Source organism: Struthio camelus, chromosome 10 (assembly GCF_040807025.1).
Source record: "Struthio camelus isolate bStrCam1 chromosome 10, bStrCam1.hap1, whole genome shotgun sequence".
In the NCBI taxonomy this organism is placed as follows: Eukaryota; Metazoa; Chordata; class Aves; order Struthioniformes; family Struthionidae; genus Struthio; species Struthio camelus.
In genome coordinates this window covers 24,666,822-24,690,597 of record NC_090951.1, presented here as the reverse complement: position 1 = coordinate 24,690,597, position 23,776 = coordinate 24,666,822, and the positions used below count along the sequence as shown (strand labels likewise).

Here is a 23,776-nt window from a genome sequence, read left to right as displayed (position 1 = left end):
ACTTGGCAGAGAACAAGGTGGGTCTTGTGGCTCGGTCCTCCCCTCCTGAAACGCTGACGGTTTGCCTTGTCCTGACACCCCTGTGCCACGGCGTGCCGTTGCTTCCCTCCCCTGAAAAGAGAAAGAGCACCCCCGCAGGACACTGTCCCGGACAAATGTGCCACAGAGCAGCTTCTCTGGCACCGGCGGTAACAACGGAAGTCCCGATAAAGCAGAAGAGAGTGCTGGGCACTTTCTGGGCCTTCTCCCTTCTCCAGTGCCAGCATGGAAAAACCAAAGCCTGGCCCCTGTTCCAGGGTTGGTCCCTGCCGTTGGAAACCCCTCCGAGTGTAGGTAGGGGAGGAATGTTGGCTCTGCTGTTGCTTTCCCAAAGAGATTTGGGGGGCGAGCAGAGGAGCAAGAGGAAAGAAAGGTCTGGAGTGTGTGCTTTCCCTAGTGCCCCATCTTGCCCTTTGCATGCTAGGGGTGGGCAGGGCCCAGGGCAGCATCCCCACGCTCGGGCAAGCCCTCGGTCCGTTTTTCGTCTCCAGGCTGCTTATGCTTGTTCCTTCTCTCCTGCTGCTGCTCTCAGGGTGTCAAGGTATTAGGAGTGGGGATATTCTATGTCCTTAAACACTACGAGTGCTCCGTGAACGGTGAGCTTTCGATTGTTCGGAGACCCATGTTCCGTATATCGGAGGTTGTTGCCAAGGAATACCAGGCCAGGTGCGCTCAAGAAGATGTTCCTGGTAAGAAGACACGTTAAAACCTTTGCCTGCCCTTGCGCCGAGCTTGAGGCGCATGCAAACTGCTCTGAAGACATGACTGAATGCCTCCGGCTGGCCTGAGAACAACTTCAGCTTGTTCATGCTGCAGAGGCCAGCCAGGAGCAACTGCTCAGAAAGGCTCCCTGGGTGTCCTTTCCTGGTAATATGCCTTCAGCCGGGTGCGTGGGAGGGATAGGACGCTGGCCCCAAAAGCGGAGACATTTGCTGACTACGAGGCGGTGGGGGTGGGGGTGGGGGTCGGGGTGGGGGGTAGAAGAACCCTGTGGGCTGCTGTGCCGTCCTTGCACTTTGCTTCTTCCTTGCGTCTACTGACATGGCATAGGCTTAGCCAGAGGGCACTGGCTGCGGGCACAGTCACAATGGCCTGGCACCGCGCACTTTCTCATGGGACCTGCACCCGTCTGCCCTACTTGTCCTGCCCTCCGGTAACGTGGTCCTACCAAATGGTTAGTTTCCCTTTTTTATTCCTGCACTGGCAAAATCACTGCTGCCCCCTGAGCACCTCAGTTTGCAGGCTGCTCTGACTCTTCCCGGAAGGGACTCCATAAACTGCTCCTAGGCGCTGTAGCAGAGGATTCAAGAGCCTGCTCTGAGGCAGCGCTGTCTTGCCAGAAAGTGTTGTCACCTTGTGATTGGAGCCCGCTGCCCTGCTGCAGAGGTGCCTTTGTTCCTCCTTTGCTGCTGTCTAGGTGACGTAAGAATCGTCCCTCTGAGGTACGAGGATCTATCCGTGTGTGCCCACATGCCTTTTACAACGGTGCAGTGCTGCATACAGGAGACCGTGATGGCGTTCTTTCGGGCCATCTCAAAAAGACAGGCCGTGGACTTTGTCTTCAAGGCCATTGGCATTCTCTCCGTACGAGACCAGGAAGTGACCATGAGATTTTACGATGACTTCCTCCTCACCGTGGATGGCACTGGAAAGCTGCTAGAAGCTCTGCTCGGGGTAAGTCGAGCACTTCCCCGTGCTACGCCTACTTCTTCTGGACACCTGTCAAAGGACGACTGAACTGATCTCTGTTGGCCTGCCAGGACCTTCCCGGCCAGCGAGGCAGCCACGGTCTCCAGCCACGCCAACTCTCTCTAGCGTCCGTCTCTCGTACACAGTGGTCTGGGCGACAGAGGCGAACGTAGGACGAGCTGCCCCGCGTTAGGCCAAGGCTCTGGCTGGCCCAGCATCCCACTCTCTGTGCTAGAAATGATAATGGCGAGGCTTTTACGGGCTCAAAAGTAGGCAGTTTCTGGGGAAAGAGTCTACGACGCAGGCAGGTATCTGTGGCGCTTCCCCTCGCAGAAAGCCATGGTTGAGTGCTGGGCCGTCTGCACTGACCAGCCCTTCCTAGTGTCCCTGGCGTCCCACTGCCATGAACGGCTCTTTTCTGCCCCAGGCCTGCATTCACGCTCTGCTTGGGATGGTCACCCTGTCCCAGCCTGTCTCCTCATCCCAGCCCAATGCCCTTCCCCAGCTCTCTCGTGTGGCACTCCCGGTTCTTACCCACTGGGCAAAGGCAAAGCAAGGGCTGGGTCTCTCTCGCTCCTCTTCCATGCTATGGATGCAACCACCTAAATCCTTGGAGAGCCTGTGAGCTAACACCAGGTCCGAGCCAGGTGTTCTCTTTCCAGGAGGGCTCATAGCAAGCCAACCGGCAAAACCCGGCCCGCAGAGACCCTGGCTAATCGAATGCCTTCTCCTGTGCCTGACTTCTCCACTAACAGAGAAGGAGCGTCCTCGTTGACTGTCTTGACTCTTGCCCTTGCGAAACACCCGGCAGTGAGGTCCCTCATTCTCAGCTCTGAGCTGTGCATCTTCTGCTTTCCTAGTTGAGGGCTAGCATTTGGAGAGGAAACTTTGTTTCAGGGTGTCCCGGTGGCAGCATCTGCCCTGAGCACAAGAAAGATTTGCTGCCTTTAGGAGCAAGGCAGTCATGTCGCCGGAACGCTCTCACGTACCTCTGTCTCTGTTTCAGGCCCCAGGGACGAGACCCCTGGTGGTTTCAGGAAGAGGAAGTGTGGCTTTTCGCATGGGTCCCGGCAGTGTCTTCGTGTTGCCACAGTACGTTTGTGGAGTAGGTCTCAGCTCCTGCTTGGTGAATAGGAGGAGGGGAGGCGAGATGGTCTCCAGGGGCAGCAAGGAGGCCTGGAGTACACTTTCTCCGCGTTAGGATAGGGAAGCCCTGGCCCAGACTGGTGGGGCCTCTCGTGTGCGCACACGCCGCGGAGGTCTGGCCTGTGCCTCTCCGGTTCCTCAGAATGAGAGTTCTCAAGGATGTTGCGTACTCTGCTTTGGAAAGCTATGGCCTTGGCAGGCCTTCTCAAAGCTCTCTGGCAACGGACTGTGAATGCGAGCGGCAAAGGGAGCGTGGTGCCTTTTCTGCAGCCTGGCGTCTTCTCCTTTCCAGATTTGATTTGACGCTTCCGGCTGAAAAACAAGAGGCGGAATCTCCCTCCCAGGGATCCCTGAAGTGCACTGAAGAAGAAGGGCAGATGGACAGAACAGGTCATGTCACAGCTGACTTGTGAGAGAGAAGGGAGTGTGCATGCGTGCGTGTGTTCATGCGTGTGTTCCCTTTGTCCTCAGCAGTAGGTGGTTGGAGCCCTGGTCAAGATGCGGTGCCTGGGAGAGTAGACTGCCTCTTTGTGCCTCTATTTACCCCTCGCAGCAAATCTCAAGTGACTCTGGATGGCAGGAGGTCTCAGGGTGGCCCAACAGCAACAAATGCAGCTGGTGCCGCTGAAGGGCAGTTTTGCCCCGGGGCGCTGCGCCCTGGTGGATAGCGCAAGCTCCTCTTTCACTTTAGCACTTTAGGATGTTTGGCGGCGAGGTGTCTATGCTGGAGGGGAAGGGAGGGGGGGTCTACCTCTCTGACGGATCCCGGGCACGTGAATGAAAGATTGCCTGGAGATGACTGTCAACAGGCTGCTAGCATGTGCCAAGGACGTCCTAGGGAGCAAGACCTCTTGGAGAGCGTGGCTCCAAGGGGATCAGCCTGTTTGATCCGATGCTGGAGCACATCTGCCTGTCCCAAGTGCTCACAAAGACGCTTGCTGAAGAGCCTTCTCCTTTCCTACTTCCAGGGAGTGCTCCCGTTGCGTGCCTCCTCTCTCAAGAAAGGCCTGTGCCACCCGCGTTATCTGGCGCCGGCCGTAAAAAGCAGAAGGGGCGGAAGAGCAAAGGAAGCAAGTCGTCGGCCAGGTGAGGCTCTTGGAGAAAAGGGCTGAGGGTGCCCTTGTGCTCCTGGAGTTCTTTGAAGGGGTTGCTTCTTCCGTACACTCTGTCAGTGTGACATCTGAAGGGTGGCCAACAAGTCTTTGCATGACTTGGTCTTCCTAGATTGACGGCAAGCCTGTCGCAGGTTTCTGCGAGCCTCTGGTGTCAAGCTTCTCTCTGGTGCCTTTCTTGTTTCCAGGACGGAGACTGAGATGTCACCTGTGAAACCAGCCTCTTCCTCCAGAGGGTCTCGGAAGGCCGCCAAAGGCCGGGAGGCAAAGGACAGAGCGCGTAACAAGCAGACTGAGGGAAAAGGTAATGTCACAGCTGACTGGTGAGAGAGGTGTGTTTGTTTTCCTTTTGGCCTCCGCAGCACGGGGCTGGAGCCAAGCTGAAAAGGCGATGCCCGGCGGAGTAGGCTGCTTCTCTTGTGCCTCTGTTTACTCATCACAGCAGATCTCAGGGGACTCCTCCTGGAAGGGGCTCTCCGGGCAGTCCTGCAGCACCAACTGCAGCAGCTGCCACTGCTGAGGGGCACTTGGCCCTGGGACTCCATGCCCTGGTGTGTCTTGCAAGCTGCTCCTTAGTTGCAGGAGTCTGTCTGTGCAGCGGCATTTAGGAATTTAGGAAGATCCCTCCGCGCTCTGCGCGGGATCAAAATCCTGCCTTGAGCTGCCAGTGGCGGAGGGGGTCTACCTTTCCCAGGGAAGCAGCGCGCTGGAAAGTGGGGAGGAAGACCACGTGGAGATGAGTGGCAACAGGCTGCGAAGCTGTGCCAAAACGTGGCTTCCTTGTGGAGGCTGGTAATTGCAGGCCTTGTGCTGTGCATCTCCCTAAGCATGTCTTTGGGCTGGATGTGCCAGAAGAGCAAGTCTGTGCATGTGAGCGCCTTATAGATGTGCAGGAATCTGTTCCCCTTCTCGTGTGGCACTATGCCCTCCAGCCCGCAGCCGCCCCAAAGGAGAGGGTACCATGAGGTCACCAGCACCTCCCAGCCAAGCCCCGCTTTTTAAGCCTATGGGCTAGAGAAAGCAGGAGAACAGCCACAGTACTCCAGGGCAGAAGGGTGCCCTGCAGAAGTGAAGAGCTGGACAGGATTCTGTGTCAGCAAGGGCCTAAGACCTGCTCGGGAGCAGAGCTCCAAGGCAATCGGGCTCTTTGATCCAAAGCTGGAGCACAGCTGCCTGTCCTTCTTGTTCAAACGCTCACAGAGATGCTTGCTGAAGAGTCTCCGCCCTTCCTACTTCCAGGGAGTCCTCCTGCTGAGCGCCTCCTTTCTCGAGAAAGGCTTTCTCCGCCCACGCTATCTGGGGCCAGCTCAAAGGGAGGGAAAGAATGGAAAACCCGGGCAAACAAGCCAGCTGCCAGGTGAGGCTCTTGGAGCAAAGCATGCCGGTGACCGTGTGCTTTTGGCATTCTGGGAAGGAGTTGTTTCCGTCGCACACGCCGTCGGTATGAACTCTGAAAGGTTGTCAACTCGTGTCACAACGACCGATGTCGATGCAAGAGGTGTTGCAGCAGCTGAGAAGTTGCAGCAAAGCTGTTCTGCTTTGCTAGACATTTCAAGGGACCTCGACATTTCAAGGGACCTCATTTGGTTGCAGCGTAGATGAGAGCACTTCCCAGAGGAACGTGAAAGTCAGACCATCCTCCCCCACCAACAGAGAGCGGTGTCCGTTTTCCCTGGTTTTTAGGTTGGATTCAATTCACTAGAAGCCTCCCCTTTTCCCATTTCACCCCAAAACAGAGTCTTTCTGACCACCTCACGGCCTTTAGTGCCCCTAGCAGGAGGCGGCTAGCGGGCTCTGCAGGCTCCGGGCGTGGCAAATGGCACTGGTTTTCTCCTCGTGCCATCCAGAGAGGGCCCACACCTGGGCATCCAGAGCTTTCCTTAGGGCCTGTAGGGCCTCATGTGAGTGCTACAGCTGGAGGCGTTCTTCCCTCACTCTTGACGGGATCACAAGGGCTCAAATACACCAAATGCTCCAGCAGCACTGTCTTGTGCTGCAGAGGCTGGCACGCCGCTGCTTGTGAGCACAAGATGGAGAACGGTCTCATCCGGGACTCCGATAACCTCACCCGGCTTGTGTGTTTTCAGCCTGCTGCAAACAGTTCGGGAGAGCTCCTCTCAGGTGGACGAGGACAGCAAGCAGCAAGAACCTCGTCAAGCCAGACCTCGGACTGCAATTCCTGTTTGCAGGCAGCCAAACAGGGCAGAACAGGTAAGCCGAGGAGCGGAGCCGTGGAGGTCTCCAAGTCCGAGTGGTACTGCTGCCCCCCAAAGAGCAGGCCAGGTGGCCATGGTCTTTCAAGCTTGCCTGCCCATGCCTGGCAGGGAGAAGCTGCTGCAAAAAGCCAAAGGGGAGGAGCAGCAATGTGCTGTGGTGGGGGCATGGCTGGGTCGCCCCCTCCCTTGAACTTGCGGGGAAGAAGGCCAACCACAGGCGGGGCTGTGCTTGCAAGAGTGTAGCCAGCCGAGTGAAGGACGCCACGAGTCCTCTCTCTTCAGCCCTTGGGAGACCTCACCTGGAGCCAGCCCTAGGTCCAGGGTGGGGCTCGACCATGCAAGAGAGGCTCTGGAATGCTGGAGCAAATCCAGCGGAGGCTCCCAAGCTGGTCAGCGGGCTGGAGAACCTGGTGTCCAAGGGAGAGGTGGAGAGGACTGTGTTTGTTCAGCCCATAGAAGAGAAGGCTCAAGGGTCCATCGCCTTGCTGTCTGCAGCTACCCGGGGGAAAGGCTAGAGGTAACTTAGCCAGCTCTTCTCAGAGGCGCACAGTGACAGGGTGAGAGGCACAAGACGTAGAGTTGCAAAAAGGCAGATTCCGGCTAGCTGTTGGGAGGCGCGTTTCCACCATGAGGGTGGTCAAAGTTTGGAACAGGGCCCAGAGAGGCTGTGGGACTTCTACCCTTGGAGTTATTCAACCCTCAGGTGGACACAGCCCGGGCAGCCTGCTCTAACTGGCCCCGCTTGGAGCGGGGCCTTGGACGAGAGTTCTCCAGAGGTCCCCTCCAACCGACCCCGTTCAGTGGTTCCGTGCTGGGGTCTGACTGGTGGAACCCCACGGGAGCGTTTGATTTCACGGTTGCAGCGCTGAAAAATGGTCATTCCTTGCCCTCATTCACCCTGTCACGAGCGATGTCAGCAAGAGAGAATGGAGCCAGCAAGCAACGGTGGTGAATCCCGGCCAGGGTCCCTGCCTGCGGCAGTGCTTGGCATGGGGGTTTCTGAGGCCAGAGCAGAGCAAGTGTGCGGGAGGACGCACAGGCCCCGCAGTTGCTGGCTTCTCCAGGGCTGAGAGGTGAGAGCGCCTGAGGGAGGTCAGAAGCAGCCTCAAATTTGTCCTCTGGCCCCAATGCAGGCTTGGCGGCATCAGGAAACGCTGCCCGAGGTTCAGCCACACTCACCAGTGCCGTGGCTTGGGAAAGAGGAGAGCGCTGCTGCCTTCCTGCCCCGAGCTGAGGAGAAGAAGAGGAAGCCAGAGAGGCTGCCGCGGCTGCGCAAAGAGTAAGTGCGCGCCAGGCCCAGCCCCGGCCTGGAAAACTGGAGTGGCAGCACCTGTCCGAGGTGTGAGGAAGCCCATCTTGGGAGCCATGGGGCTGGGTATGGCGTCCCCTGATTTCTCCTGGCATGGCAATGACCTGGGCTGGACCCTGGTGCCAGGCAGCCCCAAGCTGCATTGCCACTTGAAGGCTGTGGGTACCACCAGCGGGAGCGTGCGTGCAGGGGCTGGTCGAGGGGAGAGGCAGGAGGGCCTCAGCCAGAAGGGGAGAGGGAACTTTCCCTGCTCTTGCAGGCAGCTTTCTGTACGAGCAAGCCACACCCTGCAACTCTTGGAGACTTACCAAGCGCGTCGGGAAGAGTGGAAGCAGAGGGTAGAGCTGAATCGGCAGCGGAATTCCCAAGAGAAGCACTTCCTCTGGTAAATTTCTCCAGCTGGGGGTGCTGTTTCCCCTTCCCCTGCACTGGCCTTCCCTCCACACCCAGGAGCACCCAAGGGGAGGGGAGGGGAAGGGGGTCCGGTCTTTCCCTGGCACCCCTCGTGGGAGAGCAACAGGCTTTGCAGGCTGTGGCCTGGGAGCAGGCACCCTTCCAGCCCAGGGGCAGGGGTTGGGCACTCAGCGGTGGGCTTTCCCTGTGGGACCAGAAAGTTGTGGCTGCCGACGATGAAAGGATTCCTCCAGCGTTTTGGCTCTCCCTTTTCAAACCGCACGCTCCATCCTTGTCTCCCCAAGGCTCCACACCCGGACACCTTGCCCTGTGGGGATCGAGGCCGGCTTGGTGCAAAGTCCCATCCCCGCCTGACTCCTCCGCAGGCTGATTACCGGCACGTGGCACCTTGTCATGTCCTTGCCTTGGACACTAGGGCCCCTGTCCCGTTCCAGAAAGCATAGAGATGCCAGCAGAAGCAGACCCCAGAAGAACCGCCCTGCCCTAGGCCTGCAGCGTTTCCGTGCCCTTCTCCCTGTGCCTAAAACCAAACGGTTCCTTTTTAATGCCCTAGCACTGGGCAGCAGATGGCTCTGCGGGATCAAAGGGAGAGATACCAGGACTTGCTGGCTGCGCAGAAGACATGTGAACATTGCTGGAAAGTCTGGAAGCGTGGTCCTGAGCCATCTTGCTAGCTGCAGAAGCCTGCCTGGGCCTGAAGAGCGACCAATCCCAAGGCACTGCAGCTCCAGGGCCAAGTGGAGGCCTGTCAGCGTGGGAGCTCCCTCGGCTGCTGTCAGCGTTGTCTCCATTGCGGCCATGGAGCTCTTAGCAAAGGGGATGATAAAATCCACCTACAAGGGCCAAAGGAAAAAAAAAGTGGCGTGTACTTGTTCACGGCTGGAGTAACCAGCCTGTGCCTCACAAAGGACAGTGCTGCAGGACAGATGAACAGAAGAGCTGTTAAACCCCCCATGTGCTCCTCCACAGTTTTTGTAGCGCCGTAACAGAATAACGCCCGTACACAGACCGCAGCATAGAGACACGCGTGCCACAGAGCGGGTGTGCAAGCAAACCACTGCCTCACTCATTCTAAGGACAGCGCGCGCGCACACACACGCGCCCCTTTCTTCCTTCATTACCCTCCCTAGGACACGCTCAGAGCTCACACCTCTCACTCCCCAAGACCCTCACGCACAGCCAGGACTGCACTGCCAGAGTGCACATGCACCAGCCCAACACATCCCTGACACTGCACACGCATCCGCACACATGCTCACGCTCTCCACACGCACAGAGACACTGCACAGCGGACACACCCCTCACACAGCATGGTGGCCAGGACACACGTACACCTGATGGGCCCACAGCCCCAGGGGTGCTATAGGAGCTGGAGCCCTTCTCCGGATTGTATGGGGAAAGGCTAAGGGCAGAGGAGGAGCTGCTGTGGGGTAGAGCGGTGCGGCAACCTGGGAGTGCAGATGCCTGGCTTTTCTCTGCAGCTGCAGTGCTCTCCAGCCAGGCAAACCTGGGATGGGCCATGTTTGTCCCTGGGCCTCCGTCGGCCCTTGGCTGCTCCTTGTGGCGGCCCCCCCAGGGCTGTGCTCATGTCCTGGTGGGCGCACGGTGTCCCCACCACCCACCTCCTGCCTGCTGCCTGGAGGTGGACGTGCCTCATTTAGACCTTCCTCCTCTCTTGCCGCATGGCTGCGGTTGGTTTTTTTAGCGCTTTCTTGAATTAGGTTTTCAAAGCAGCACCTAGTAGCTTCTTGTAAACTACAGGCAGCTCACAGCTGCTTGACTGCCCTGTCAGCCTTTTTCAAATCCTGGGCTCCTTGAAGCCTGTCCATGCGCCTCCTCTGACCCGGGAACACAGCATCTCCCTGCCCTTCATCAAACACAGGAAGGGGCTTTGTGGATCCTCCCAGAGGAGCGGGTGATGGCCGTGTCCTTTCGGTCTGTTGCTGGGAGAAGCCTCTTCTTCGGTCGTCTTCCTTGTCCCAGTAACGCCTGATGCTCCAAACACTGCACTCTCCCTGCAAGTGCTGCCTCTTACTAAGCACCTGCTTCACTGGCAGACATTCGGCGTAGTAAAGAGGCAAAGGCTTTGGACCGCCTTGCTGCTGCAGGGACCAACAAATTGCCAAGGAGGTCCAGAAGCTGAGTACTCAGCCAGTACTGTTTTGCCCTGCCTGTGCGCTTAGTTGGCAGCTTTCCCTGGCCATGCAACTCGTGAAGTGGTGCTGACCCTGATTTCCAGAAAAGTGCTTGTCAGTTTAAAAGAGAAGAACTGGTTTTCAGTGGGGAGTTGGAAGGGCGACGTTCTGCTGCTTTGGGGGACTGCCCGCTGGCTTTTCTGGTGCGGTGACCCTTCTGTCTCGTCTCGCTCTGAGAGCTCCGCGAGGTCCCTCTTGACCCTCCCTGTGTGGAATAGCTACAAGATGCTGCTGCAGAGACTACTGGACTCTGACAGCCAGGCAGGGGTTAGGCCAGAGCCCAGATGCCCTCGGGAGCAGAGCGCAAAGCCAGAAGCCCGTTGGCTCCCCCACGAGATGTGGTTTGGGACCAGTGTTCCCTGCTGCTGCTCTCCGTGTCCTTCTTGGCTGCCTTAGCCCCTCTCCAGCCTCCACTCCCATTGGCCCAGCATGGCTTTGGCTGCTCTGGGTCTGCCCTTACTCACAGTCCCTGTGGCAGTCGGGTGTCCTTCTTCTGCCTCCCCTCGCCCCCTCCCCCGGCTGTCTTCACTACAGGGGGCTTTCTGATGCACTCAATGGCCTCACAGGGCTGCCACAGCAGCGACCGCACTGTCCCAGCCCTGGGTCGCCTGTGGCCTCCCTTTTCCTGCCTCTAGCCAGCTAAACCCTGCCGAGGGGCACTTTGCCCTGGCACTCCGTGCCCTGGTGAATGTTGCAAGCCTGGCACGCAATGGCTGCTCCTTGCTGGACGAGACAAAGAGGAAAGCACTTGAGGTGCCCGGTTAATGCTGAAGAGCCATGGTGATCGCAGGCAACAATGGTTGCTCGTGGGCTCCAGTCCGCCTCTCCAAGCGTGCTCCAGTGGCGCAATGGGCCAGCGCGCAGTACTTATACAGCAGTGCTAAGCGGAGGGATGCTGAGGGTGTGCGTTCAAGCCTCACCTGGAGCATGGGCTTTTGATCATGCAGTGCCTCCTCTTCCCTTGGGCGGTGCAGCTTCCTAGCAGTGACATCTGTCTCAAGCCAGACATCCTGGGACCTGCCAATACAGACACCTTGGAACACCAGAAGCGCTTGGGGCCGTTCCAGGCTTGACCTGGGCTCTGCCCGCATAGCACTCGGTTTGGGGCCCCGGAGGCAGAGCTGGGCTCTCCTCCCTTCTCTTCCGCAGAGGATCCAGACCCCACTCAGGGCGCAGATGCTAACATTTTCCTTTGCTCTTCAGCATTTGCCCTCCAGGCGGACACTCTCCCAGCACCAGCTGCCCAGCCTCACTGTGGCAGAGCCTTCCTAGCCAGCCTTTCCCCCTGCAGCCAGGCCAGGAGGAAGCACTCCTGGCTCTCTACACGCGAGCACTGCGGTGGAGCTGCAGGCAAAAGCTGCTGCCTCACAGCGCCTCTCACTCTGCAGCAGGCAAGGGAGAAAGGCAGCTCTGCCTTTCCAGGGAGGGTTTCTTTCCCACAGCCAGCTTACAGCTTGGCCGGAACAGGACTTAAGACTTCCAGCAAGGTGGCATAACCTCAGAAAAGTCATACACTCCCCCTGAAGAAAAAAAAAAAGCGACTTCTTTCTCCCAGGGAAGAGCTACTTGTGTTGGGGGTCTCTATGGCGTGGGATGGCAGTTGCGGGTGGGCTGGGGCTGCAGGGCAGTTTGTGTGTGGAGCTGAGAGTGCCCTGACTGCAACACGGAGAGCAAGGGCAAGGGAAAGGAAAGGTGAAAAGCTGGGCACTTTCCAGGCAGAGTCTCTCAGTTCTCAAGCTTGGCCTGGAGAATGGAGAAGCTTGACTGCTTTCCCAGAAGCAGGGGTAGCTGTCACGGCAGCCCCCCAGCAGAAGACACTGCACGATCACTAGAAACCAGGAAATCATTTTAGGCACGAGCCCACTGAATGTTTGGAACAGAGAGCACAGAAGAGCTTCCTAGGCCATGGCATCTTTGGAAACAAACCCGTTGGCCCACCCTTGCAGGTGCCTCCCGTGTCTTTTCCAACTCTCCTTTTCACCCGGCGGGCTTTGCAAAACCATTGCTGTGACTCGGATTCGAACCGAGGTTGCTGCGGCCACAACACAGAGTACTAACCACTATACGATCACAGCTGCCCATGTGATTGCCTTTCCTCCTCGGAAAGGGAGGGATTGCCTTCCCTCCTGCCTCCTGCCCTCCTGCCTTCTGCCCTCCTGCGGAGCAGCCAGAGCTGTCAGGTGACGGCAGGCTAGCAGGGAGAAGTCAGAAAATGCGAGTCTGTGTCCTTGCAGAGCAGCACCCGAACAGCGCAAGCCCTCATGTGCCTCCCTGGGAGAGGGGAGGCAAACTCACGCTCTAGATTCACCTTTTCAGAAGTCTCAGTTCTTGGGGATGGCAAAGAACTGGACTGAAGGAAGTTACGGGGCATGTCCAGGGGCTGGCGATGAGGAAAGGACAACTCTGCAAAGAGCGGCCCCGCGTAGCCAGCTGGACAGAGGGTGGTGTAGGGGGGAAGGCAGGTGCATAGCACAGGGGATACGAACTGCTCCGTGCCCAGCCCTGGCTCTTTCTGCTCAAGTGTCCCCTCCACCACGCACCCTGGGGTGCAGTGTGAGCCTGTGGGCGCACCTCCACAAAGAGCGACGGTCCTTTCCCCACTTGCTCTGCTCCTGCTGCTGGGAGAGGTCCTGGCGAGAGGTTGCAGCTGCAGGAGTGCTGCGCTGGGTGGCGGAGGTGGCTCAGCAGAAGGGAGCTGCTCCTCGCCTGAGCTACGTTGCAGCCATGCCCGGCCCTGGCCGCCATGCACCTCGCTGACCCTGCCCTTCCCTGGCTGACCGGGCTCCAGAGCTTGGCCTCAGACCCGTCTCAGCACTTTGGACTTGGCTGGCAACCACTGCTCTGTGCCTGGCCCTCGTTCCTGACACTCAACCAGCTCTCCCTTCTTGCTCGGGTGCTGAGGGCCTGTGCCCTGCCAGGGAGGTCCCTGCCTCACTGGCCTTGCTATGTCCCTCGCAGCCTGCTTGCCTGCCCTCGGAAAGCAGCCCGCTCCCACTGCTGGCTGCCACCTGCAGCAAGAGCGTGCTCACGTTTCGCACTGTGCTGCAAGGACAGCCGGAAGGGGCATCGGTCCCCTGGCGAGAGGCAATCCAGACTTCCCCCAGCCCAACCCATGCACCAGGACAGGAGTGTTGCAGTCTGGTGGGTATAGGTGAGTGGTGCAAGGAGCTGGATTTTGGCTCCGGTTTCTTGGAGAGGTGGGTTTGAAGCCCGTGCTGTCGGGCTTTGTTGTCTCAGGCTGCTGTGATTTGTGCCCAGCTGTGATTTTCTGCTCAGGGACTTTCCACGGCAGCGGGTCCCTGCCGGCAAGCCCACGTGTGCCGCCAAAAGGAGGCCGTCCCTGGGTGGGCTCGAACCACCAGCCTCTCGGTTAACAGCCGAGCGCGCTCGCCCATTGCGCCACAGAGACCCCCCCCGACCAAGGGCTGTCTCAGTGATGCGCCCGTCTGTGCCATGACACACCTCGGTGCTGAGGGACTGGCAATGCCCCTGATCTTGGGCCATGTCCTTGGAGGGCACGTGCACGCACCACGCGGTGGAGGCGGCTTGAGGAGAGGCCTTTTCTCAGTCTCTTCCAGCATCGCTTTCCCACACGCTGTGCGTCAAGAGAGAGCTGGTGGGTGCAGCTCTCTCCCGTGCCCGCCCGCCTGCTCTGCTCCTGGTGCTGGAGGCAGGACAGTAGCCACGCACACAGCACTGCTGACCTGGCTGAGGTGGACTCAGGGCAAGGGATTTGCTCCGCTCCCTCTGGCCACCCCTGCCCAGAGCAAGGTGTAGCAGTGGTGCCAGCAGCTGGAGGCTCCTCTCCTGGATGGGCCCTGAGCACCTGGGGTCCACTGCCCATAGGTGCTGAGTGGTGTCTAGGCTTCCTGTGAGCCCCAGCACCATCGGACCCTGTCAGCGCCCTCCGGACCGTTTCTCAGAGACTTCCGGAATAAGAAGAGCTTGGCGCAGGGGTTGCTTCAGAGCAGGCATTTGAGTGAGGCACACGGTGGTTTCCTCTCTGCGTGGGCATCGACTGACCCTGGCAGAGGACAGACTCCCCTCCCAGGGAGCCAGCTGCTCTATGAGCGCAGCAATGTGTGAGCCCTCTTGGCTTGACATGGAAAGACGGGCAGTTTTGTCCCGCAGAGGCACACTTCTGAGAGCTGCAGCTGAATTTAATGCAGGAGGGTGATTTTGCCAAGCTGTTAGGAGCTATGAAGCTGGACTGGTTGTGTCCTCCTGGCAGCGTGTCGTGACTAGAGCCGGGGCCATCTCAGCAGCACAAAAGGGCATTAGACTGTGCAGAAAGGGCCCCCAGGGCCCCCTTGCCTCAACCACGCTGCCAATAGCACACGGCGCAAACCTGTGTCCAGCGGTGACCAGCCTCCCCGCCGACCGCCACCTTGCACTCCCTGGGCCTTCCCGCTGCAGGGTGCCTGCTGCCCAGAGGCTCTGGTTGAGGGTCTCGTTCTCAGAAAGAAGGAGGAATGCCTGCAGAGTTGCCTGGGAAGGCTCGGGCTGCCACGGCAATTTGTCTTCCTGACCGGCTGTGGGGGGCTGTGGTTGGAGGGGTTGGTCCCCTGCAGGGCAGGGCTGGTGCCCACCGGTGGGTGCACAGGCAGGCTGGGCCTCTCCTCCCTGGTGGTCTAGTGGTCAGGATTCGGCACTCTCACTGCCGCGGCCTGGGTTCGATTCCCAGCCAGGGAAAGGCTTAGGGTTAGGCTTAGGCTTAGGGCTAACCCTATTGCCACAGCAAGCGAGGCCTTTCACCTGGGGGGCAGCGTGGAAGGAAGGGGACCCTATCAGACGCACAGGAGCTCTGAGCAGGCACGAGGAACAGGGCGTTTCCTCTGTTGCAACAACAGCCATCCTGGGCTTGCCTGTGCAGCCAGCTCCAGGGCAGCCCTGTCTTCTGCCAAATCCCCTTGCAGAATACCCTTTCCTTAGGGCTCCTGGGAGGCGCTGGGTGACAGAGAAAAGGTCTCTGGGTCTGCGGGACGTGACTCACCTGCCGCAGGAGCTGCCTTGTCTTTCAGTCCTAAGATCCCTGCACTACCCAGTCCCACAGAGGCAGGAGCAGGCGACTCTGCAGTGAAGCTTTGCTCTGCACATGCCAATGAGAGACCCTTCCCATGCTTCCTGGTGCAGACGGGGCCAGAAGGCCCAGGGAGGAGCTGAAATGGGCTCCTGGGCCCATGGGCAGGGTGTGTGGAGCATTGCTGGTCAGGGCCACTGAGGCCCTCAGGGCCCTGACAGCACCCAGGTGTCGCGTCCTGCTGCTACGCCACAGGGGACTCGCAATAACAACCAGTGCTTAGGCCCTGCTGATAGTCACAGCCTGAGCCAGCCCTTGGTTCTGTTACGTCCTGGACAACTCCGGTCACTTTGAAAGAAGCCCTGGAAACAAGCCCACCTGCCCCCCACACTCAGCCATGGCACAGGTGTTCCTCAGTGCAGCGAGATGTTGGTGCACAAGGGGTGGCGCTTAACGCTCCCAGACCCGATTTTGCATTCGCACGGCCTTTGGCACGGTTTGGAGACGGTCCTGGCGGACTCTTGGACAGTGCCCGGGGGGAAAGGAAGTAGGCGTTGCTGAGAGCACAGCTCACCGAGGCAGCACACAGGTGCAGCAGTTTGAGCCAAAGGAGGCTGTGACCTCTCGCAAGCTCTAACAGGCTCCAGCGAGCTCTGTCAGCCATTCCTGAGCACAGGGCGCTTGGAGCTCTAGTTCCACCTAGAGTCGTGATGAGGGAAGGTCAAGCAGCCGTCCAGCAGGTGCCAGCGAGAGACCTGTACCACAAGCGCTGGGCCCAGTACAAGAAAGACATGGCCATGCCGGAGCGAGTCCAGCAAAAGGCCTCGGAGAGGCTTGAGGGATTGAAGCATCCGTCACACGAGCAGAGGCTGAGAGAGCTGGGATTGTTTAGGCGGGAGACGCAAAGGCCCAGAGGGGCTCTTGTCAGTGTGTCTAAATACGTGATGGGGGGAGTAAAGAAGACGGAGCCAGACTCCAGAGCCCAGGCAGACTCCAGACTCCAGAACCCAGAGAGGCTGTGGTATACCTAGCCAGCACCAGCCCTTGCTTTGCCGAGGCTCCTCTTTATTCCTTCCTTCCTTTATCCCTTCCTTCCTTCCTTCAGGGCAGAGCTCAGCACAGCCCCTGCGGCCAGCAATGGCAGCGCAGCGTCCCCATCTGGGGCCACCACACTGGTGAGCTCCCCCTCCCCGCCCCCGCCATGGCTCTCGCTGCGCCACGGCGTGGGGTGGGGGCAGCACCCCAAAACAGCCAGCGCAGCTGCCCTTGGCTGAGGTGGGCAAAGCCTGGCAGGGTCTGGGGGAGGGTGTCGCGGGAGGCCTGGCAGCCTCTTGGTGACGCGGGCGGGGGTCACAGTGGGACATGCCGCATCACAGCCACAGCTCCCCTCCCGCCACGGGGCCCCTCCCTGCACTTCCCTGCGAGGCCTGGGCAAGCCCAGCTTTCGGGTGCTGCTCTCGCCACCGCTCTTCTCTGGAGGAGCTGCTTTGCAGCGCAACGAGAGGGCGAAGGCAGGCCACGCAACACTGCTGGAGCCTGCCTGGGGAAGTGCAAAGGAGGAGGAGGAGAAGTTTCCTCCTCACCCTCCTGCTACAGGGCCTCATTGAGCGTGAGGGGGCGCAAAGATGGAGAACCTGTGGCCAGACGTGTTCCCAACGCTCAGGAATCTCAGCCGCTGCGGTAAGGCTTGCAGGAGGTATTTCCTGACTGCTGTAGAGCATATCAGCTAGGAGAAGAGCTATGGAAAGGCTGGGCTCTGTGGGGCAGGGCTGGACAGGGCTAGTGGGTGCCACGAGAGACCAGTCTGCACGTCCCTTGGTGGCCCAGCGGTGAGTTTGGCAGCCGGGACTCCTGCAGGGGAGACACCTGGGGCTGCCCTGAGCCTGGGCGACTCCTGTGGGCACGGCACCGTCCTCTCACTGGCGTGGAAAGCTAGTCCCCGTTTCCCTAGCGGGCGGGTATGCCTTTCAGGCATGCCCACCTGAAAGGACAGGAGCCTCGCTTAGAAGTGGGCAGAGGTGTCCTCGCAGCTCAGCTCTGCAGCTCCCGCCACGTGGAGCGCCTTGCGTGTTTGGAATTGGGGTGGCGGTATGTTTCGTCTCACCTGCACCGGTCACCTCCTTGGTGAGCAGGGTGCTGAATGGTTGTGCGCTTGCTGACTTGGATTTTTCCCTTGCTTTCCAGAGATTGTTACCATTTGGGACAGCGTCTCTGAATACATTCTAGAGCACTTGGCAGAGAACAAGGTGGGTCTTGTGGCTCGGTCCTCCCCTCCTGAAACGCTGACGGTTTGCCTTGTCCTGACACCCCTGTGCCACGGCGTGCCGTTGCTTCCCTCCCCTGAAAAGAGAAAGAGCACCCCCGCAGGACACTGTCCCGGACAAATGTGCCACAGAGCAGCTTCTCTGGCACCGGCGGTAACAACGGAAGTCCCGATAAAGCAGAAGAGAGTGCTGGGCACTTTCTGGGCCTTCTCCCTTCTCCAGTGCCAGCATGGAAAAACCAAAGCCTGGCCCCTGTTCCAGGGTTGGTCCCTGCCGTTGGAAACCCCTCCGACTGTAGGTAGGGGAGGAATGTTGGCTCTGCTGTTGCTTTCCCAAAGAGATTTGGGGGGCGAGCAGAGGAGCAAGAGGAAAGAAAGGTCTGGAGTGTGTGCTTTCCCTAGTGCCCCATCTTGCCCTTTGCATGCTAGGGGTGGGCAGGGCCCAGGGCAGCATCCCCACGCTCGGGCAAGCCCTCGGTCCGTTTTTCGTCTCCAGGCTGCTTATGCTTGTTCCTTCTCTCCTGCTGCTGCTCTCAGGGTGTCAAGGTATTAGGAGTGGGGATATTCTATGTCCTTAAACACTACGAGTGCTCCGTGAACGGTGAGCTTTCGATTGTTCGGAGACCCATGTTCCGTATATCGGAGGTTGTTGCCAAGGAATACCAGGCCAGGTGCGCTCAAGAAGATGTTCCTGGTAAGAAGACACGTTAAAACCTTTGCCTGCCCTTGCGCCGAGCTTGAGGCGCATGCAAACTGCTCTGAAGACATGACTGAATGCCTCCGGCTGGCCTGAGAACAACTTCAGCTTGTTCATGCTGCAGAGGCCAGCCAGGAGCAACTGCTCAGAAAGGCTCCCTGGGTGTCCTTTCCTGGTAATATGCCTTCAGCCGGGTGCGTGGGAGGGATAGGACGCTGGCCCCAAAAGCGGAGACATTTGCTGACTACGAGGCGGTGGGGGTGGGGGTGGGGGTGGGGGTGGGGGGTAGAAGAACCCTGTGGGCTGCTGTGCCGTCCTTGCACTTTGCTTCTTCCTTGCGTCTACTGACATGGCATAGGCTTAGCCAGAGGGCACTGGCTGCGGGCACAGTCACAATGGCCTGGCACCGCGCACTTTCTCATGGGACCTGCACCCGTCTGCCCTACTTGTCCTGCCCTCCGGTAACGTGGTCCTACCAAATGGTTAGTTTCCCTTTTTTATTCCTGCACTGGCAAAATCACTGCTGCCCCCTGAGCACCTCAGTTTGCAGGCTGCTCTGACTCTTCCCGGAAGGGACTCCATAAACTGCTCCTAGGCGCTGTAGCAGAGGATTCAAGAGCCTGCTCTGAGGCAGCGCTGTCTTGCCAGAAAGTGTTGTCACCTTGTGATTGGAGCCCGCTGCCCTGCTGCAGAGGTGCCTTTGTTCCTCCTTTGCTGCTGTCTAGGTGACGTAAGAATCGTCCCTCTGAGGTACGAGGATCTATCCGTGTGTGCCCACATGCCTTTTACAACGGTGCAGTGCTGCATACAGGAGACCGTGATGGCGTTCTTTCGGGCCATCTCAAAAAGACAGGCCGTGGACTTTGTCTTCAAGGCCATTGGCATTCTCTCCGTACGAGACCAGGAAGTGACCATGAGATTTTACGATGACTTCCTCCTCACCGTGGATGGCACTGGAAAGCTGCTAGCAGCTCTGCTCGGGGTAAGTCGAGCACTTCCCCGTGCTACGCCTACTTCTTCTGGACAGCTGTCAAAGGACGACTGAACTGATCTCTGTTGGCCTGCCAGGACCTTCCCGGCCAGCGAGGCAGCCACGGTCTCCAGCCACGCCAACTCTCTCTAGCGTCCGTCTCTCGTACACAGTGGTCTGGGCGACAGAGGCGAACGTAGGACGAGCTGCCCCGCGTTAGGCCAAGGCTCTGGCTGGCCCAGCATCCCACTCTCTGTGCTAGAAATGATAATGGCGAGGCTTTTACGGGCTCAAAAGTAGGCAGTTTCTGGGGAAAGAGTCTACGACGCAGGCAGGTATCTGTGGCGCTTCCCCTCGCAGAAAGCCATGGTTGAGTGCTGGGCCGTCTGCACTGACCAGCCCTTCCCAGTGTCCCTGGCGTCCCACTGCCATGAACGGCTCTTTTCTGCCCCAGGCCTGCATTCACGCTCTGCTTGGGATGGTCACCCTGTCCCAGCCTGTCTCCTCATCCCAGCCCAATGCCCTTCCCCAGCTCTCTCGTGTGGCACTCCCGGTTCTTACCCACTGGGCAAAGGCAAAGCAAGGGCTGGGTCTCTCTCGCTCCTCTTCCATGCTATGGATGCAACCACCTAAATCCTTGGAGAGCCTGTGAGCTAACACCAGGTCCGAGCCAGGTGTTCTCTTTCCAGGAGGGCTCATAGCAAGCCAACCGGCAAAACCCGGCCCGCAGAGACCCTGGCTAATCGAATGCCTTCTCCTGTGCCTGACTTCTCCACTAACAGAGAAGGAGCATCCTCGTTGACTGTCTTGACTCTTGCCCTTGCGAAACACCCGGCAGTGAGGTCCCTCATTCTCAGCTCTGAGCTGTGCATCTTCTGCTTTCCTAGTTGAGGGCTAGCATTTGGAGAGGAAACTTTGTTTCAGGGTGTCCCGGTGGCAGCATCTGCCCTGAGCACAAGAAAGATTTGCTGCCTTTAGGAGCAAGGCAGTCATGTCGCCGGAACGCTCTCACGTACCTCTGTCTCTGTTTCAGGCCCCAGGGACGAGACCCCTGGTGGTTTCAGGAAGAGGAAGTGTGGCTTTTCGCATGGGTCCCGGCAGTGTCTTCGTGTTGCCACAGTACGTTTGTGGAGTAGGTCTCAGCTCCTGCTTGGTGAATAGGAGGAGGGGAGGCGAGATGGTCTCCAGGGGCAGCAAGGAGGCCTGGAGTACACTTTCTCCGCGTTAGGATAGGGAAGCCCTGGCCCAGACTGGTGGGGCCTCTCGTGTGCGCACACGCCGCGGAGGTCTGGCCTGTGCCTCTCCGGTTCCTCAGAATGAGAGTTCTCAAGGATGTTGCGTACTCTGCTTTGGAAAGCTATGGCCTTGGCAGGCCTTCTCAAAGCTCTCTGGCAACGGACTGTGAATGCGAGCGGCAAAGGGAGCGTGGTGCCTTTTCTGCAGCCTGGCGTCTTCTCCTTTCCAGATTTGATTTGACGCTTCCGGCTGAAAAACAAGAGGCGGAATCTCCCTCCCAGGGATCCCTGAAGTGCACTGAAGAAGAAGGGCAGATGGACAGAACAGGTCATGTCACAGCTGACTTGTGAGAGAGAAGGGAGTGTGCATGCGTGCGTGTGTTCATGCGTGTGTTCCCTTTGTCCTCAGCAGTAGGTGGTTGGAGCCCTGGTCAAGATGCGGTGCCTGGGAGAGTAGACTGCCTCTTTGTGCCTCTATTTACCCCTCGCAGCAAATCTCAAGTGACTCTGGATGGCAGGAGGTCTCAGGGTGGCCCAACAGCAACAAATGCAGCTGGTGCCGCTGAAGGGCAGTTTTGCCCCGGGGCGCTGCGCCCTGGTGGATAGCGCAAGCTCCTCTTTCACTTTAGCACTTTAGGATGTTTGGCGGCGAGGTGTCTATGCTGGAGGGGAAGGGAGGGGGGGTCTACCTCTCTGACGGATCCCGGGCACGTGAATGAAAGATTGCCTGGAGATGACTGTCAACAGGCTGCTAGCATGTGCCAAGGACGTCCTAGGGAGCAAGACCTCTTGGAGAGCGTGGCTCCAAGGGGATCAGCCTGTTTGATCCGATGCTGGAGCACATCTGCCTGTCCCAAGTGCTCACAAAGACGCTTGCTGAAGAGCCTTCTCCTTTCCTACTTCCAGGGAGTGCTCCCGTTGCGTGCCTCCTCTCTCAAGAAAGGCCTGTGCCACCCGCGTTATCTGGCGCCGGCCGTAAAAAGCAGAAGGGGCGGAAGAGCAAAGGAAGCAAGTCGTCGGCCAGGTGAGGCTCTTGGAGAAAAGGGCTGAGGGTGCCCTTGTGCTCCTGGAGTTCTTTGAAGGGGTTGCTTCTTCCGTACACTCTGTCAGTGTGACATCTGAAGGGTGGCCAACAAGTCTTTGCATGACTTGGTCTTCCTAGATTGACGGCAAGCCTGTCGCAGGTTTCTGCGAGCCTCTGGTGTCAAGCTTCTCTCTGGTGCCTTTCTTGTTTCCAGGACGGAGACTGAGATGTCACCTGTGAAACCAGCCTCTTCCTCCAGAGGGTCTCGGAAGGCCGCCAAAGGCCGGGAGGCAAAGGACAGAGCGCGTAACAAGCAGACTGAGGGAAAAGGTAATGTCACAGCTGACTGGTGAGAGAGGTGTGTTTGTTTTCCTTTTGGCCTCCGCAGCACGGGGCTGGAGCCAAGCTGAAAAGGCGATGCCCGGCGGAGTAGGCTGCTTCTCTTGTGCCTCTGTTTACTCATCACAGCAGATCTCAGGGGACTCCTCCTGGAAGGGGCTCTCCGGGCAGTCCTGCAGCACCAACTGCAGCAGCTGCCACTGCTGAGGGGCACTTGGCCCTGGGACTCCATGCCCTGGTGTGTCTTGCAAGCTGCTCCTTAGTTGCAGGAGTCTGTCTGTGCAGCGGCATTTAGGAATTTAGGAAGATCCCTCCGCGCTCTGCGCGGGATCAAAATCCTGCCTTGAGCTGCCAGTGGCGGAGGGGGTCTACCTTTCCCAGGGAAGCAGCGCGCTGGAAAGTGGGGAGGAAGACCACGTGGAGATGAGTGGCAACAGGCTGCGAAGCTGTGCCAAAACGTGGCTTCCTTGTGGAGGCTGGTAATTGCAGGCCTTGTGCTGTGCATCTCCCTAAGCATGTCTTTGGGCTGGATGTGCCAGAAGAGCAAGTCTGTGCATGTGAGCGCCTTATAGATGTGCAGGAATCTGTTCCCCTTCTCGTGTGGCACTATGCCCTCCAGCCCGCAGCCGCCCCAAAGGAGAGGGTACCATGAGGTCACCAGCACCTCCCAGCCAAGCCCCGCTTTTTAAGCCTATGGGCTAGAGAAAGCAGGAGAACAGCCACAGTACTCCAGGGCAGACGGGTGCCCTGCAGAAGTGAAGAGCTGGACAGGATTCTGTGTCAGCAAGGGCCTAAGACCTGCTCGGGAGCAGAGCTCCAAGGCAATCGGGCTCTTTGATCCAAAGCTGGAGCACAGCTGCCTGTCCTTCTTGTTCAAACGCTCACAGAGATGCTTGCTGAAGAGTCTCCGCCCTTCCTACTTCCAGGGAGTCCTCCTGCTGAGCGCCTCCTTTCTCGAGAAAGGCTTTCTCCGCCCACGCTATCTGGGGCCAGCTCAAAGGGAGGGAAAGAATGGAAAACCCGGGCAAACAAGCCAGCTGCCAGGTGAGGCTCTTGGAGCAAAGCATGCCGGTGACCGTGTGCTTTTGGCATTCTGGGAAGGAGTTGTTTCCGTCGCACACGCCGTCGGTATGAACTCTGAAAGGTTGTCAACTCGTGTCACAACGACCGATGTCGATGCAAGAGGTGTTGCAGCAGCTGAGAAGTTGCAGCAAAGCTGTTCTGCTTTGCTAGACATTTCAAGGGACCTCGACATTTCAAGGGACCTCATTTGGTTGCAGCGTAGATGAGAGCACTTCCCAGAGGAACGTGAAAGTCAGACCATCCTCCCCCACCAACAGAGAGCGGTGTCCGTTTTCCCTGGTTTTTAGGTTGGATTCAATTCACTAGAAGCCTCCCCTTTTCCCATTTCACCCCAAAACAGAGTCTTTTTGACCACCTCACGGCCTTTAGTGCCCCTAGCAGGAGGCGGCTAGCGGGCTCTGCAGGCTCCGGGCGTGGCAAATGGCACTGGTTTTCTCCTCGTGCCATCCAGAGAGGGCCCACACCTGGGCATCCAGAGCTTTCCTTAGGGCCTGTAGGGCCTCATGTGAGTGCTACAGCTGGAGGCGTTCTTCCCTCACTCTTGACGGGATCACAAGGGCTCAAATACACCAAATGCTCCAGCAGCACTGTCTTGTGCTGCAGAGGCTGGCACGCCGCTGCTTGTGAGCACAAGATGGAGAACGGTCTCATCCGGGACTCCGATAACCTCACCCGGCTTGTGTGTTTTCAGCCTGCTGCAAACAGTTTGGGAGAGCTCCTCTCAGGTGGACGAGGACAGCAAGCAGCAAGAACCTCGTCAAGCCAGACCTCGGACTGCAATTCCTGTTTGCAGGCAGCCAAACAGGGCAGAACAGGTAAGCCGAGGAGCGGAGCCGTGGAGGTCTCCAAGTCCGAGTGGTACTGCTGCCCCCCAAAGAGCAGGCCAGGTGGCCATGGTCTTTCAAGCTTGCCTGCCCATGCCTGGCAGGGAGAAGCTGCTGCAAAAAGCCAAAGGGGAGGAGCAGCAATGTGCTGTGGTGGGGGCATGGCTGGGTCGCCCCCTCCCTTGAACTTGCGGGGAAGAA

General features: G+C 58.6%; 3 non-coding genes across 3 annotated transcripts; 1 reads left to right on the top strand and 2 right to left on the bottom strand.

Moving 5' to 3' along the window:
- Nucleotides 1-12,123: 12,123 nt before the first annotated feature.
- TRNAH-GUG (transfer RNA histidin (anticodon GUG)) lies at nucleotides 12,124-12,195 on the bottom strand. The gene has a single exon. It is a non-coding gene; the product is annotated as a tRNA-His (tRNA).
- A 1,260-nt stretch (nucleotides 12,196-13,455) lies between these two features.
- TRNAN-GUU (transfer RNA asparagine (anticodon GUU)) lies at nucleotides 13,456-13,529 on the bottom strand. Its single transcript has one exon. It is a non-coding gene; the product is annotated as a tRNA-Asn (tRNA).
- A 1,211-nt stretch (nucleotides 13,530-14,740) lies between these two features.
- On the top strand, nucleotides 14,741-14,812 carry TRNAE-CUC (transfer RNA glutamic acid (anticodon CUC)). The gene has a single exon. It is a non-coding gene; the product is annotated as a tRNA-Glu (tRNA).
- The last annotated feature ends 8,964 nt before the right edge of the window (nucleotides 14,813-23,776 follow it).